An 18887-nucleotide genomic window follows, 5' to 3' on the forward strand; every position below is an offset into this window, starting at 1 on the left:
CCAATGATTCTTTAGTTTATTTAAGGGAAAAAAAAAAAAAAAAAAAGGCCCCGTTTCAATTTGCATACTTTGGGTTACTTCAGTGATATATTAGCACCCTGTCCCACTGTCTATTGTCAATTGTGGAGAATATCACCCTGATATTAATCTAAGGAGATTCTGGCAACCAGAATTTGCCACCACCTACATAGCTAAATTTTGAAAGGTTCTTATTCCCAATATGCGTTTATACTTGTTTTGTTTTTGCTTTTCTTTTTTTTTTTTTTTTAATACAGACAAGTCGTTTTGCCACATGTGTAAATCTTCAGGAATCTAGTTGACAGCACATGATATTCCCTATCCGATGTTTGTAAACTCAAATTAGCTACAGAAAAAGTGATTTCCAGGCCAGTGTGTAATGCTGCTAACCAGCTGCATGGACAGGACTGGCTATCTGCTTCTGGACTTGCTTTAGCTGATGTCCATTGGAACATGAGAAGAAACATAAATAATTCTTCTTTTTGCAAAGACTACTTCATTGTAGGCCAGATGTAACTTTAATGATCAACAGCTGTAAGTACCATCAGCCAAAAGCAGAGAAGAATTAAAGCATAATAGAGATTTAGAAAATAGATGAACTGATAGGTGTCAGAAAGATCGACTGTTTCTTAAAGTGGTAGGTGATTTAAGGTAGAGTATTATGGTAAAATGCTTATAGGAAGGCTGTTCCTAGTATTAAAAAAGTACAAGCAACTAGTTTTTCAGCAATTAAGAATTGATCCTGGATCTTAATGTTTATCCACACTTCTACCCTCATGCAGTATTTTTCACAAATGCTATGTCAATTCAATTGGAGACCAACAGTGCACGGGCACAGATTTTTATTTTGTCATATGTACATTTTTTAAGCGCACCTCTTATTACCTTGAATTGTCAAATGTGTTTGAAAAATGATTTTTGCCACATTATGTTGTTAAAATCTTATTTACCAGTTATACATATTTTTGCTCAGAAAATCAAATTTAAATTAGAGCTGTAGCTTAAAAAGCCTGAATTTTTCTCAATAAAAGCCAAATTAATAATTTTATGGTATCCCTCAGGATGTTTAAGAGATCTGTTTCAGTAAATTTTGAATATTAATGAACACATTAATGGCACATTTAAAATTTTGCTGGACATTTTTTTCTACTGTGCTAATTATTTATTTAAAAGAACTGGGTCTAGAATACCAAGTAATAAAAACATTGTTTCCAAGAATTAATTTCAACTATACAAATGACTCTTTCTGACTTTAAAAATGTCATCTACCCACAGATTCTCTAATTCATTGGATTCTTAAAAAATATAAATGTTTATGTGAATTTACAATATGCAAAGTTGTGCACTCTCTATATTGTTGCTAGTCAAGAAGTATCACTGGGGGGTTATTCAAATTTGCATAATAAACAAATTGCATAGTAAAATTTCAAATAGCTGTTTGAAAAGGTTATTTAGGCAACAAATTTGAGCATAAAGGATTAATGTTTGTGGGTTATTGGGAGATAGGATGGAGGACAGCAGGAAAAGAATTCCTTGCTGATCAACTCTTCGTACATTTGTATTCTTGGAACTGACAAGTGATGATTTATATTTATATCTTTTTGTATGCCACAATTTGCTAACTTATCTGAGACTTACAGCTCCGGAAATTTAAGTTTCATTAAAACATCAGCACCTGCTTGAACTTCTCTAGGTTCTTTGCTGGTCTTGTACTCTCAATCTCTTTCTGCAGACCTTCTACCAGTGGGAAATGACAGCAATGCCTTCTGGCACTCAGCGATGCTGTGCTACCTTTGTACAGTGCGTTGTAAACACGGTAAACATGCCAACCTCAAAATAAGTAATGTGAGAAGACTGCAGATGTGCCTGTCTTTACACTGGCGATGCCAGTTACAGCATTCTACAGAACTGCCCCCTCCAAAAAAAAGCCATTCAAATAACACTCTTCTCCTCTTCATCAAAGCTGTGTTCTTCTTGTGCTGAAAACCTTTTCTCTTCCCTTACTTTTGCTAACCAGTTTTTAAAATAAAAGAAATGAAAAGAGACACACTGGACATAAATGAACATACATTAAAGCAAATCCATCTGCCTCTCCTCTCGCTTCCTTATCTACATAACAACAAGGTTCATAATGTTCTACTTGTGTTCTTGCTATTAAAAAAAAAAGTTTACAATTTATACCACAAAATATTCTGGTAAAGCCACTGGCAACTGTACACAGTCAATCAGCCCTGCACTTGCCGAAGTTTTAATTTGCATGCCTGTGTCTCTCTGGAAACATTCTGGAGTCTTCTAAGAAAGTATTCCACTGTCTGCCTCTGTAAGAGTCCATATGGAAAGTGCCTCTGAGATCACATAACTTTTCTTATTTAAGGCCAAACATATCCCCTTTATGTTTGGAGTGCTCAGTAGGAGCCTAACAAAGATTCTGGAAATTATGGGGAGAATAAAGGCAAAGTGGAGTCAAGAGAATGAAGGAAAGTATACTGGAAGACAAAACCTATATGTGCTGATTAAGCAGCACTCACATAATGCACCTCTTGGAACAAGGCACAGTCCTCGTTCTTTGCTTCAGGAAATGAGAATGGAAAGGACATATATCAGATGATGGAGTTGATTAGGTTAGCAGCTCAATTAAAAATTTTAAATGTCCTCTCTGATACATACTGGTTTTTTCTTTATTTTACTCAGGGGATACCAACCGTGAGTGTTATTTAAAATGAAAGAGGTAGGAATTTTAAGAACATTTGATTTTTTGAATGAGGCACTTCAAATTTCATGAGTGCACAAACAAAACTTTTAAGTGTATACTCACCCAGTCCAGCCCTAAATGTAAAAGGCAGCCATGCCTCTAGAAAAAAAAAAATACTACTTCAATTCTGTCTCTGAAACGCAAAATTACAACTTTGAAATTACATTTAGGACCTTGTGCAAATGATGAAAGGAGCATACAGAGAATAATGAAAAGGAAGATATTGTGAGTGAGTCTTTTCCCCAAAAGACTTTGGTGGTATCCATTCATTTCTCAAGTATTCATTGAAAGCTTTTTCTAGGCATGTGCAGTGGGGGAAAAGACAATTACACCATAGTTCATCTTTTTAAGAAACCCACAGTCTAGTAGGGGAGACAGGCACATGATAGATTGTTGTAAAACCACACGAGGAAAACATGACAGAGATGGCTATGGAGTTAAATTCCTCTTCCCACCGCCACCTCTAACCTGATGGGGCTAAGGGCTTTGTAAGAAGTAATCACTGAACTGAGTTAAGGATAGGATCTAGCTAAATAAATTGGTCTTGGATTGGGGTGGCTAAGAAAAGTGAGTATGAGCATGGTTTGAAGGAAGTAAGAAGGAGCTACATGTAGTTCTGCATGGCTAAGGTTTAAAAGGTGAAGAATGGAGTGGTGGAGGGTAATGTTTCAGATGCGAGCAGGCATAAACTAGTCAATAGAGGCTCTTTAATGCTTACAACGATCTTGGATTTATTTATTGTAAAGTTAAGATTTCCCAGACTTCACTACTTTTGCCATGGCTCTATATCTCATTCAATGTATTCTTCTTTACATTTACTTAATTTTTTGCTTCAATACATTTATTTTAAAAACAAACTGGATGTATGGGTCTCAGAATCACTTAAAGGAAAGTATTTGGAAGTTTGCCAATGACAAGCAATGAGGAAGTGAGGAAATGGGATAGAGCTGGATGATGAGCATCACAGGGAGGTGAATAAGCTCTGGAGGTAGTGATAGGGACCCAGGAAAATGCTAAACTACATATCCTGGTTATGGCTTCTGGCAGAAAGAGGAGTCTCAACTACACAAGCCACAGGAAAAAATATTTCGAAGGGAGAACTAGGTTCCAGTTCAGGCCAAAGGGAAAAGACCCCTCCACCAACATTGGGAGGATATAGTAGCAACTGTTAGAAATACATGGACAGTTCCAGTGGCAAAGCAAGAGTGAGTGTGGTCTATGGTGAGGGATTCCAAGTGAGAACATGTATGATAAGAACCTCTCTGATATGAGGATACCAGAAAGGATGGGAGTCTTTCTAGCCGTGGAGTAGTGACAGTGGGGAGATTAATGTGGGTTCTGAGACCTGGACAGTGACTAAACTCAAATGGTCTGATTTTTGCCCAGTCGTTTCAGTGCTAGAACTGGTTAAGCCATTGAATAGCCAGCCTGGTACTAGAAGAGATGTGTGACAGTCATTTAATATTGCCCTTTATCAACTCTCTCCCAGAATTCACACTAGCGGGCAACTTAATTCTATAAGTTGGATGGCAGTATTGAGTTGGCCTTTTACTCATAGTTTGACCTTGTGCTTCAGTTTCCTTTTTATAAAAATGGGTATAATCATATCTGTTTCATAAAGTCCATGCAATTGTTAAATGACACAATGCATATAAAGTGCTTATCAGAGAAAATGCTTGAAAACTCTAACTAGTGTTGTCATTATATCGAACTTGAGTCACCTGGAATGTTTAAACCTATTTTCATTGTTGCTTAACAAAGTTTCAGTGTAATATCTTTATGCAGAAGTACTTATATGTTATTCTTGAGCCATCTACAGAATGCTTAACACATTCTTGGAACACTCTTATTTTTTCTTTGTTTATAAGAGCTTACAATTTCCTTTTTCAATGAAAGACCAAAATCATTGCTACAGGCCATCTTCATAACAAGTATTCTAACCCGAAACACAAAGCCACAAGATAGGGTATATTATGGCTAATCTCAAACTCCTGACCTCAAGTGATCCACCTGCCTTGGCCTCCCAAAGTGCTGGGATTACAGGCATGAACCACCATGCCCTGCTAATTATGGCTAATCTATATACCCATGTGGGCTTGGCAAGAGTTCCTACTTGGTAGTCATCTCCTTTTGCTACCATTGTAATATAACTACCATTTTACCTTAGGGGAAATACTCTTTTTCTTTCCTTCTTGCTTGTATGGCTTCTTATATCAAGTCTCACCCAAGACCAATTCTCACATTTCTTACATATATGAAAAGAACATTTTCCATCACTGAGAAATGCAGTAAAGCCTCAAATATTTTTCCATGAGCCAGACTCCACAGGCTTCTTAATGAGAACAATCAATTAGGGGAAAAATGTATATTATGGGTAGGCAGACAGAACGAAAACTAGTATGACTGAGCCAAAGGATAATATTGGGGGAGTTATGGGACCAAAAATAGAAGAATGGATGCTTCAAGTTTCCCTGCCCTCACACTCTGCACTTCCTTTCTTCTCTCTGTAAGTTTCCCTGTCATCATCATTCCCGTTATAAAACTGTCTGGCCAAAGGTGGAGGAGTGGATAAGATAGAAGGCATATTCTCAGAACCTCAGGAAGCAATGCCATTGGCTCCATGACTGATCGCCATATTCTTGGCTACTGTCCTATGGATCAAGTCAAAGGAAAGTTATAGGAACTGGTGAACAGTGCACTCAACTCATCTGTGCTTCAGCAGATGCCACTAAGTAATTTGGATTTTCAGAAATGATTACTTCTATGCAGATTCTTGCTGTTCTCTGAACTGGCCCCTTAAAAAAAAAGGTAAAAGTTATTGTCTTCATTCCCACCTCTTTCTTTTTAAACATCTGATGCTAAATACTTTAAAGCCTATAAATCCCAGAAATTTTCCAAGAAGAAAAGTGATCTGATCAATGAATTTACATTAAAATGATTGTGATTAAAATGAGTTTATTCTCTCTAAGGTGTATTTAGGATGTTGTTTGAAGCAAAAGAACGGATCATGAATAATAAACTTTTAGAGAAGTTTTACTGAAATAGAAATTTCAGACACCTTTACATAGTACTTCACTAATATGTAGATACTCCCAAAGGCAATATTAGGTTTATTTTTCCTCTTCATGCGCTACTTACTTGAAAATTGTATGTTAAAACATTTTTCCCCACAGTTAGAGCATGGTAACAGTTATGCCAGACTGTAGGCAAACTGAAACTATTCACTTCAGCCTGATTGATTTTCATTTTTTCTTTCTCTTAAATGCATTTCTTCCTATTTCCTCCTTGAAGTCTGACTCTGTCTTATCTTCCTAGGCAATGAAGAAAAAATAAGAAAGAGAAAAGAACAGAAATTTTTATCTGGACTAACTTGATCTGAGAAAAACTATTTCCCTTAATATCAATATAAAAATGTGGATATTTATTCATCATTTTATAATTACTTATTGATACTGAATATGGAAATCATTTCATGAAAAGGGGTAGATTGGACTCTTCATGAAAAAAGAAAACGGATCATGGAATCGTTTCTTATCTTTCAGGCAGAGAAAATATAACACATTTCAGGTGAGAAGATATGTGTGTCCATAATCTGTGTGTGCTAAATGGTAACTTCTATGTTGTTTTAAAAAGTGGAAATGGCATCTCACCTTGGCTTAAGCATCAGTTATGTGCCTTTTAGCTAAATTCTAGGGAATGCATAAATGTAATCCAAATAACAATAACAAAAACAGAAAGCAAAACCAAAAACTTCTGTCAAGGATTCATTTCTTCACAATGATATTAAAGAGGCATTTTGTGACCCTCTACTTCCTCCAATGATGACTACACTGCTTGCATCACCAGCATCCTGTGTTCTTCAGTTATAAATTTAATGTTAAACAAGCCACTGAACAAGTATATTTCAAAGCCTTCAGAGGATGCAGGGCAATTACATGTTGGGGAATGAGTTGGGCACAAGAATCAGAATTCTCATGTGATTAAAAAATGTAGATTTTTCTGTACCACAATAGTTCTGCCAAATCATAATTTCTGTGAGTGGGTGTCTAGAACCCACATTGTAATAACCTGGGTGGGTTATTAGCCTTTATCTCACTCCCGTATCAATCTAGAATCTATCACTTCTCACAGTTTATGCTCTTTACTGGTGGACAGTGCTCTTCCTCTTCCTGGATGATCACAATGGTATTTTAACTTGTGCTCTGGCCTCTTAATTCTCAAAACATCTGTCAGAGTGCCCCTGACACAATGCAAAGTAGAGCACATTACCCTTCCACTCAACACATTCCAAAGGCTCCCCATCTTGCTCAGGATAGTATCTCAAAGTCCAGGAAGGGCCTCCGAGAGATTCTACATACTCAGGCCCCTCGTTGACTTTCTGTCTCCTATTTCCCTCTCCCACTTGTACTCAGTTATAGCTATACTGACCTCCTTGTTGTTTCTTCTGTTGCCCACCTCTTCAGGACCTGTGTATTTGCCATTCTTTCTGTTGGGAGCAGCACTGTCCATTAGAACTTTCCGCGATGATGGAGAATTTTCACACCTTGTTGTCCAATGTGGTGTTTACATGAGACTCATGGCCAGTCTATTGGACAGCACTTGTCTGGAGTGATTGTCTTTCAGATGGCTATATTACTCATACCCTTCCTTTTTCAAGTCTTTGCTCCAATTCCAATATACTTAAAATATTAGTACCCCCCTTCTCAGCATTTTTAATCAGCTTCCCTGATTCACTTTTTTCTTGATATTTATCACTATCTACTATGTTAAACGTGTCTTAATTATCTGATTATTGCCTGTTTGCCACACCAGCATGTAAACTACATGAAGGCAAGGAATTTTTGGTTTTGTTTTCACTCACTGAAGCATCCCCAAGAACCTAGAATAGTGCCTGGTACAGAATAAGTTACTCAAATTATTTGCTAAATAAATGAGTAAATGACAATTAATTAATAGTGTACAAAAGGGCTATCGCAGTGCTTATGTTGGTAACAAAAATTGATAGGGATTTTGGAAAGGGATAAAATATTTCAATGCCTCTAAAATTCCCCATTTGTTCAAGTTCTGAAATACTTAAGCCCCAAAAAGGAACTATTGTAACTTCAAGCACTAACTATTCCTGATGCTGTAAGTTACTGCATCAATCTGTGTAATTCTAGTGTGTAAATTTTGCTGTTGCTGGGAATATACTCTTCCTTTTTTTCTCTAACCATTTGTCAGTAGAAAGACAAATTTTTAGGTTGGGTCAAAAAGAAATTTCCAAGTACTAAAAACAAAAAGACATTCAAGCAAAATTATTTCACGATTATTTACTGTCTTCAAATAGCAAACCTACTGCTTTAGCTGCAGCCACCTGGACGTTTGTTATCTAATAGTATCATGCTCCCTTATGTTAAGCTGCATAAGAAGATAGAAATCTAATTATCAAAAGCATACTTCTCTTTAAGAAGTGCATATAATTTAACTATATCCAATAATAGCTCCGAATAACTTCCAAAAAGACTGAAATAACATATACATAAAAATTTTCAAATAAATCCTTTGGCATTAACAGTCGTAGTGCTCAGATGGTGATTCTAAGACACATGGAAGAGCACCAGTAACAAACTGCAAATTTCATCTGATGCTAGAAGTATCTTGCTAAAGAAATATTAGAGAATGAAACTTAAATTTGATTTTATTTAACTGAATACTGAATGTGGTACTTTTCTTCTGGTTGATCTTAGGAGAACGTGCTCAAAGGTACTGAATGTACCTAGGATTCCAACAGGATGGGAGGCCAACCAGAAGTCTGCATTTTTAACCACTCCTTTCCCAACTTGCCCCTACCCAGGAAAAATGAAAAGCCTGACAGAGACACATCATCAAGCTATTTTGCCGTGATTACTTGCAGGTTAAACGCTAGTCTCTGAAGCAGATGGTCAATTGCCAGTCTAATAGAAGGAATTGCTATCCTTCCTCTCATTCACTGAATATGCTTTTGATACTCTTCGTGCCAGCAAATTGCTACAGGTTCAAATAGTGTCCTGTGTATCACAGAGACACAGAATAATTGAAGCTGTCAGACAGCCTCTCCTTTCCCATCCTTTTCCTTTGTATGGGAAAATTGTTCTACTTTCATATAATTAACGTTCAAGAACACAACGCAGGGGAATACCATGATGAGATCTTACGACCCCATTGAAATGAAAATCATAACAATATGTAAGATAAATAAGTTTATACTACATATTATCACATGTAAGCAATAGATTTAGAAGTTTCAGAGTAAATAATGTATATTTTCACCACTGGGCACACTCTGGCATGAACCACAATCCTTATTATTAGCCAAAAAAAAAAAAAAGCTAAATTGCACTTAGATTTTCAGTTGAAACTTTGTCACAAATGTGTACTATCCACCACAGTTTCCTTACAGAGCTGTTTTGTGTGAAACCTTATTTTTTCGATATTTGTACCTACTCAGAGTGGGAAACTCTTATAGTTACAATATCATTTATGTAAGATATTGAGGCTTAAATATTCTTACATTAGGTAGACAGGCATAGTGGTGTGGAATGAGCATAGAAAATCAAAACTGAGTACAAGTTTAGCTACAACACTTACTATGTCCTCTTTGGCAGGTTTGAATCTCAATTTCTTTATCTTCATATTTTACACAATTAATTTAGTGATTAAATGTAAAATAGATAGTATACCTGGTACATTATAGATACTGAATAAATTATAACTATTATTATCACTAATAAATTATGCAAGCAGTAAAATTACAACTGAAAATATTTTAAAGAATGAATTCATTGTGAAACAAGAATTGGAGGATACACATTAAAATGTTAACAGCAGTTATGTTTACATGGTAGAGAAACCTTTTAAAAACTTTTCCATATTTTTATGAATTTTCTTTAATACACTTAATTTCTTTTTAATGAAGACATTTGTTTCAGTTGCCATACTAAAAATTCCTTCAATGCATATCAATATGTTATCCTATTAAAAAATAATTCAAATAATATATTAGTTTATGTAAACTATAGAAGTACTTTTAAAACATTTTATATTAGAGAAAAGTCCAAATTGATTTGCCAATTAATTTCTCCCTTAATTAAATCCTTTGGAACCTGAAGTAAAACTAGTTATGTAAGAATTATTTTATAAAGAAATATTCTGGAATTTTAGTAAAGTTTTTTTTTTTTCTCTGAAATGAGAAGTTTCTATTTACCAAGACTGAACTAACTTCTATCCTAAAAACTATATACAATTCTAAGGGAAACTCTGAAAATCATTTTTCCAGTTTAATTTCTACCCCAAATCACAGGAACTTTACTTTTGACAAATGACAACCCCTTTTTTATTGAAACTGTATAGATTCACACACTTGTAGAAACTTCAGCCGGGGTTTAAAATCAGTTCGTTTTTCTGCATTTAGGAACCAGAAGTAATCTTTTCTTTTAGTGGGAAACTTTCCATAGTGTATACATGTATTCCTAAATGCGTACCGTCTCCAAACACTCATCCCAGGGCCATGTCTTGACCAGATTTCTGTCGGCTCTTGCTTGTATACTTTTTCCTATTACTTTCTCCACAAAAACCTTTTCTCTGTAAGCTGATGTACTTGTTGTTTTTTCTTTTGTACAATGTTAAAAATTGTCTTTAAGTTGAAAGAAACCGAGAAAAAAAGAAGATAGAAAGAATGGAAGGAAGAAAAGACGGAAAGGAAAAAAGAGGAGAAAAAAGAGAAAGAAAGCAAGCTAGGATGAAGTCTTCTTAATTCTTAATGTTGATGATGATCTCAGCCTCAATGGCTGGCCAGCAGTCACCTGCATACCGGAAAGCCTTAGTACAAAGATTAAACGAAAATTTGCCAGGATGTGAGGAAAAACGACTACTCTCTTCTATCTACACAGTAAAAAAAGGCAATCAGGCCTTCTTCGAATGTAAATCTCCCCAATTCTACCACGAGTATGAGGTAGCAGTATTCTTTTAAAAGATGCTTTCCCTGCTCCAAGCATCATTCCTCTCTGTGGCTTTCAGCAAATGACGAAGGCTTGTTTTGTCAATTTTTCAACCTAAGACACGTCAGCATTCTAATCCCATTCCCCTGAAGGTGGCAGGTCACTCATTAAGCGCACAGAAGGGGGTGTATTTTTCCTTCACCGCTCTATTTATCATAGCTTTCCTTGGGAGGGAAATCTAAATGTCCCTAGTCACCTTGAGTCTTCCACAAAATGGAAGGAGCTTTGCTAATATCCTCCCCAGAACCCTCTGATTTCATTCACAACGTGACATAAGAGCCCAGAGTTGTACTTTATCTGTCATTAATCCTACCGCAACATGCTGCAGTCATTAAGGTGGTTACTTACCAGCTCTCTCACTGATGAATATACAGAAAGGAGTAGAGAGGAAAGTTGGCAGGGTCCCTGACAAACGATAGCAGAAACTGCGAATAAAGACCCGGCTATGCCGGCTATTGGGGAGCCATTTTTCCTGTGTCAACACACAGCCCACAGGGCAAGGTCGTTTTACCATTTTATGATCTACTGTACTTGGCATTTGTTCTGGCACTGGAGCCTGTGTCTATTTTGGGGATTCGCTGTATATTCCCAGATTGCCATTTTCCTCTGCCTTTCTCTCTGTTAAATATTCTACAGTATATTATCACTTCATTTTACTTCAGTTATTTCCTCTGACAGTGGTGCGGGGCAGTCTGGACTCAGAGTCACTTCCTCTCTCAAACTCAATCTGTCTAAATGTCAAAAAGGAAAAAAAAAAAAAGTAGGGCTCTAAAATCCCAGCAATCTGGCATTTCTGAGGAACTATTTGATAGGTGTTGCGTTTCTGAAGCTCTCTTTGCTGGAGGAAGGGATAAGAGGGACGCTTGAGTTGGAAAATACTGTTACATTCATGTCTAGCTTTTTCTGAAAAGTGGTATTGTGCTCTTAAAAGCCCCAGTCACAAAAGCAGAAGCCGTGTTGATGTAAAGATCTGTTTGTTCGTTGAAATATATACACCTACTGTGTACCCACAACATTAAAAATAAAAATAAATATGTTTTTTAAAGAGAGAGAATGTTTATTAGGGATGATTCTCACAACCTTTACTCACAGATTTCACAGATTTCAGATATCTAGCAACGAATTTGAGTAATGACCTGGTCAACAATGTGATGAAACTCACAAAACTGAGAGATTATTATTTCTGCCTCTTCTCCTCCCCTCTCTTTCCCTCTTCTCCCTGGTTTCCTCCTAATCTACCCTCCCCTTTCCCCCCTCTCTCTCCCTGCTGAAAGATTGTCAAATCCAGTGACATAAAAGAACAAATCTCAAAAAAGGCCTTATTGAAGGTTTTGCTACTTGCCTTTTGAGACAAGTGCTGGCACTGAATATTTTCAGGCTATTTCAGACCATCCTAATTATAGACTTTCAGGAATAAAATTAGAGATGGCTTAACTAGGTCAACAGAATTCAGTGATAACGCTATGCTGTGGTGGAGTATCTGGAATTAATGAAGTGTTTTACTAAAAGCACTTCTATTGAACCACATTCAGAAATGCTCCTGTGCGTGGAAGCAATGTGTCTGCTAATAATGCTGAATAACTCATGCTGCACAGAAACAGGATGTGTCTGTTGTACCACAGATTTCATAACTTTTAGAAGTCAGGGAAACCTTTTTTATTCCTTTACTTGTTTCGGGGGAAAAAGAAGGTCAGTAAGTTTGAAAGCAAGCATGTGAAGAAGAAAAGTCAGACACAGAATCAGATGTTTAATATAACAATAACTCATTTAATTGCCAGGACATCGGAAGGTGATGTCCCCCTCCCCTCCACTGCCATCATTTAAAAAATTGAGAAACAGAGGCAAAGCCAAAAACAATTTGCCCAAGATTACAAAACCAATAAATAGCAGAGCCAGGTTTATTGTTTTTCTGTAAGTGTTTCTCTATCATTAAACTCCATGTAATTTCCATAACTCTAAACTGAGATCCCAAATCTTTTTCTTCTTTCTTTGGGAACTTGCCTGCTTTCTAAGACTTGGAGCAGATTGTCAACCTTCAAAATAATTGCCCACTCATCTGGCTAGAATACATACAGAGCAAAAAGAAAATTTATTCTGGATTAGGAAAAATATCACTAATTTTATTTTCTAAATCCCATAGACAAAAGCGTGTTGACAAAATATTGGGAAATCTAAAAATCTAATAACTATTGTTAATTCATTTACAATATGGAAAAAGTATTTTGAAAAATTTTAAACTTAACTATTTTACATTTAAGGACATTATGATCACTAAAGTTGTTTATTTCTAATCATTAAGGAAAAAAGGATATATGAAAAGATTAGCCAAAATTTGGTATTAGGTTTTAGCACACTACAACCTTAGCTCTAAAACATAAAACTATTTTTTTCTGTATGTTTTAAAAATCCATTGCCATGAAAGTACATAGGATCACCTTTGTTCAATTTATGACAAGTATGAACCTTATTTTTAATGTCATCTTCATATGTATTTTTAAATCAATAAAATTTCCAAAGCAGTGTTTCTTCTTCTTCTTTTTTTTTTTTTTTTTTTTTTTTGCCAAGTTGGCAGAGTTTTATGAAAAATTCAGGGTCTCTTCTCATCCCTCCAATGGGGGGTTATTTTCCAGAAGAACTGCCAATAATTCAGTTATCTTCTTGGAAGAAGCAGAGTTGTTGGAGGCACTGCGATTCTCCTGCTTTCTTATGAGTTACTCCTTAACTCAACAGGAATCGTCCTTTCCTGAGACTTACATAGCAGAGGTTGTATATTTGAGCCTCTTCTTTGGCTCTTTCATCCGTGTTCTTTCTTTCTGACATCCCTGTATTCTGGATGGTTTCTCTCTTTGCAGAGACATTCCCTGTCTACATGTTCATGAGTCTATATCGCAGCTTAGGAATGGTGGAGGCAAATGATCATGGGGACATTGCTTGACCCTAGACAACCATACACCCTGTGACTAAAAATATCTCTGATGATAGAAACATGTAGTCTGGCCTGGCTCCAACTTGAGGGATGGGGCAAGGGCAAATTACTCCATATTATATTTTCCTTTCACTTTGATTAAAGGTGGTCTCTAAATACTCTGGAGGGGTAACAACTAACATCATGTTAAAACTTTTTCTTCTTTTTTAGATTAGCAGAAAAAAATGCATGAAGAAACAAAAAACTCTATGACTTCTGACAAAATAATTTGGAAAGGTGAATGATAGCTATAGACTCCAATCAGTTGTCTATAGAAACACTATCTAAACGAAAAAAAAAAACCAACTATGGAATGTTGAATTTGCCCTGACAACATGTTGTAATCTTCATGAATAATCTTGGCAGCAGGTCTCGGTTATAGTCAAGGGAACTCATCCTAACATACACATTCATGCATACTGTTTTAGTCACTGCAAACACATACATGTATAGATAGTATATATGTGTGTGCATATTTTATATATACAGTACACGACTGCTAAGCTGATTCTCTTCAGAAACAAAGTAGTGAGTTTATTTAGGATATATATAGCATATGTACAGTGTACACATACATGTACTCTGAAGACGTGGCTCTGTGTCAAATGTTAAGTGGGGACTGTGTTTCCCTTAAGTCACTGTTAAGAACAATAAAATTGCTTTATCAAACCGTCATCAAACAAAGATGCTGCCACCTTCCTCTCTTTGTCACACAGACAACAAATTAGTACGGAATATTCTGTTCCTAGTTGCATCTCAGGAGTTTGCAAGCAAAACAAAGGGGTGGGGCCACACCAACATTTCCATTTCCAACTTTTATTTTTTAATTTGCATGCTGAAATGAGAGAATTATATGAACAGAAATGTATCTTCTTGGTGAAAGTCTGATTTATAGTATTCCAGTGGTATTACATTTTATTTTCACCAATCACTCAGAATTCACTTGTAACGCTGCACTGCATCCATCAAATATAGCATCTAGCAAAAAAGAGAATAAGGCCATATTTTTCAATCAGATTCATAGAAGTGGGTTCCTTTCAGGAGAAACTGAACCTCAAAGTATTTGCCAAGAATGTGAAATTTCTGGAGTATCTCGAGTTCAAGAGTCTTCTTGGTGGTTTTTGTGTAGGGGAATAATTTGAAGTAGAGAATAAAAGATTTTTTAAAATAATGTATATTCAAGGGGAGCTGGGTGGAGAAACTGAACAGCTACAGTGATGTTTGGAAAACAGCACTAACGTAGAGATTGTATGTGACTTCAGATGTTCCTGAAACCTTCATTAAACTATTTGTAGTTGAAATCAAATTGAGTTCCTTCCACCTCATTAGTTCACCAGTATCTGCTAGCTGCCTCAAACTGTGCTGTATGCTAAAGATACAAGAACACAATCCCTGCTCTTACAAAACTCATATTCTAGTGGATGGGAAAGAAATTTATTAGAAGAAAGACTATGAGAGGGTTTCTGCGAAAGCACTGTGTCCAATGGAGCTTGAAGAGGATATCCAGAGAGTTTTCTATAAGGTGTAACAACACAGGTAAATGTCCAGAGATGAAATTCCGAGGGGAAGGGTGTTCTAAGCCTGCCCAAGAGAAAAGGTCTGGAAACGTCAAGTGGTTTACCAGCATTGGAATATGGGGTCCATCCTGAGGGAAAACAGGAGTAGATCCCATACAGTAGAAGGGGCTCCCATCTATTTCTTACATACTCCAACGGTTGGAATTTATCCACAAAGCTGTGGACCTTCTGAAGGATTTTAAGTAAGGACTGGCATGGTCAGATTTCTTTCCTGCCTCCTATGACTGAAGACAGGGTGCTATGGTGATAGGAGATAACAGTTTGTAAGATGGCTGTAGTTCTTTACGTGGGGGACATATTTATCTTCATATTCATTGTTCAGAGCAGAGTCATCAAAAAGGTGGAGATTCATACATGTCAGGAGCATTTGTGACCAGACAGGAAAAGACAGATGCTGCCCAGGAATTATACATGCAGAGCTGATAGGAATTTATATTTATTCCAAACTCTTTCAAATTAGATTGCTGCTCAGCCTCGTTGATTATTTATCTTTGACTTTGTTTATACAACAAAGACCAGTTCTGTTTCTCTTGAATCTTGTATGACTTAGGACAAACATTTCATCTCTTATATTAATATCTAGGTAAGTCCAAAAGTCAAAATGATTTTTCAGTAAAAGTAAACTTTTAATTTAAGCTTCATTTCTACTGAAATATATTATTTTGTTAAGTGTACAAAATGACTCACCTTTGTCTAATTTTTTTCCTGTTTTGGGAAGTGAAGGTGGGACATATCTTACTTAAAATAGCTTCAGGCAAAGATATTTTCACTTTTGGCAGTTGACCTGCCATTCCTTCATTAGGACACACCAATATTTCTTTACATATTGCTGGCATTCTAGGCAAGCATTGGTTGCTAATATAAATTAATTAATATTTAAAGGTATTTCATGTAAAATTACTTTTCTAAATCTGTATAGTATGCTGCATTGTTTCTTAGAATGGAATCCTCAATAAAATGATCTGCCAAAATAAACCAATGTCCAATGTTCTTATAGATCACTAGAAAACTTAGTGTCTTTTTAATTCTTTAAATTAATCCATGAGGTTGTATTAAAGAGCTGACTTTTCACAGTGTTCCTTTACTTAGAGTAGCTTTTCTTTGGTTATATTTCTTGTTTTCCTATAAAATATATTTTCTTTATTTTTAAGAAAACTCTGTAAGATTTTGCTAAACAAGTCAGAACCTTCTGAAGGAACATTTAAGAACATAATTGGGAAATGTAATTATGTTTAAAGGTAAAGATAGATCTTCCAAAATATCGGATATTCTCAGCAACCATTTTTTAAATTAGTTTACAAACCATTCTCACGTATATTAAAATAAAAATTTTGGTTGTATGTTTGATTCATGCCCTAGGAACAATTTTTTCTAAGTCTTGCTTTTTTTCTTAGACTGTTTTGGGCATCCATGGTACCTCCATCCTATTCCAGGCCACTCTCTCCCTATTGCTTGTCTCTTCTCCTTTTCAACCAGTTTGCAATGTCATTGTCCAGGAAGAAAAAGTGGGTAGAATTTATAAAGCATTACAATACGAGACCCCTTGCTGGGAACCTGGTGCATATTATTTCAGTCAATTCTCTCAATAGCCCTCCAAGGTAAAGATTACATCCTCCTTTATTACAAAGAAAGTGAAGCTTAGAAATGTTCAGTAATTTGCCCATGGTCATTCAATTTACAGGCTCATCTGAATCCAAAGGCAATGTGCTCTCTCTACTCTAGCAATCAATCTTCCAAAGCATGGTTATGTATTTACACCATAACACTTTCCTGATCAAGAAATCTTCATTAATTTATCACATCCTGTCAGAACATCCCTGCTTGATTTTGAGAAAAAAATCTTTTCTAATCTGCTTCACTTAAACTCAATAAATAGTTATTGAGTGTAGGTCATGTACCAGGCACTATTCAGGGTACTAAGGATGTAAAGAAGGATAATGTGTTTTAGCCTACACATGCAAGGTCATTTGCTATCAGTCCCTGGCCTCTTCACCTCTATTTTTGTCAAATCAATATCCTTGTTCTTTCTTCATGCGGTGATCTTTCCTACTCTCATCATTTATTCCCCCATATCCAGTAATGAGTTTTCTCTTGTGTTTTCAAATTATATTCTCCATTCAAGACCTAATTTAAACTTCACTTTTTCATTGAGACTTCCCAGTCCTTGGTGCAATAGTTAGTGCTTCATGGTTTAAGTCTTAGTATCTTCTTGTTTTATATCTGTTCTTTTGATCTCGCCAGCAAGATTGTAAAATGTGTTGAACATCAGAACTGGAGGCACTCCCTTTTTTCATTTCTCACATAACACCAAGCATACAGTAAGTTAATCATTCTGTCTACCCATTAGCAGTAGGGAGAGAAAGCAATAGGGACCTGCTGGAATCTGACTCAGCCTAGAATTCTGGGAACTTTCCCTCTGCTTTGCTGAGGAGAGATCCTTGTCCAATAGCATGAATCATGGAACATCACCAAATCATTTCTTATATAATATAAGAAAATACAACTTCTAAAGTTTTATAAATCATAGGAGCAGGCATCATGAATCATGGGCCATGTTTCTAGAGGTCACATTTTCACACATTGAATACACCAGTTAACATTATCTTCACTTATTGAATAAAAATAGTTGTGTACAGGCTGGGCACAGTGGCTCATACCTGTCATCCCAGCACCTTGGGAGGCCAAGGCCAAAGGATTGCTTGAGGCCGAGAGTTTGAGGCCAGCCCTGGCAACTTAGTAAGACCTAGTCTCTACTAAAAACAAACAAAAAGTTATGTGTAACTATTAAAGTTGATACATGCAAGGCAAGAATTAAAGTTCTTAATTTACTTTATTTAAAGAAAACACTCTTGATCTCATTATAATACTGTTTTGAATTAGGCAGCTTTCTCTGAGAAACTCACTAAGAAGATGGCTTCTGAGATTAATAAAGAACCTTAAAATAAGATTCCAGTTCAATAAGCAATAAGTGAGTGTTCACCATGGCAAAGCCACATGCAAGTCTTGTTGGGGGCAGCTGGGAGGTGATAAAGCTAAACAAGACAGATTTTTCTGTCTTCTGGGAGTTATATTTTCTAGGCTTCCTGCTGACATTAGATAGCTTGTTATGCATTGCATACGGGTAGGAAGTGTTGTGGCACTTTGGACAATTGTCTGGGGAGAGCAGTCTCCACATTTATTCCCATAAAGCAGACCTGACATAGAGGAGTCGAGAGAAGTTTAGGAATATCAAAATTTTATGAAACAACTAAAATAAAATTGTGAGACAGACAGCTTTGACGTAGATATATATTTTATTTTCCTTTACTCTCTCCTTAGACATATTGAAATTCTGGTGCTTTTAAAAAGTGAAAGATTACTTGTAGATGCGATCTCTAGTTGGCAAGAGATCAAAGTTTTCAGGTAGGTCAGGGAGTATGGTTTTCAGATTTTTTGATAAAACTATCAACTGAAATCATAGTTCTTAGTACAGAATCAAACATCATTCCAATATCCTGGTAGGGTTGTCTTTCATAGAATAAGAGAGTCAACAATCACATCACTAAGCATCAGGTTAGAGC

This window comes from Macaca nemestrina, chromosome 8 (assembly GCF_043159975.1).
Source record: "Macaca nemestrina isolate mMacNem1 chromosome 8, mMacNem.hap1, whole genome shotgun sequence".
Taxonomy (NCBI): domain Eukaryota; kingdom Metazoa; phylum Chordata; class Mammalia; order Primates; family Cercopithecidae; genus Macaca; species Macaca nemestrina.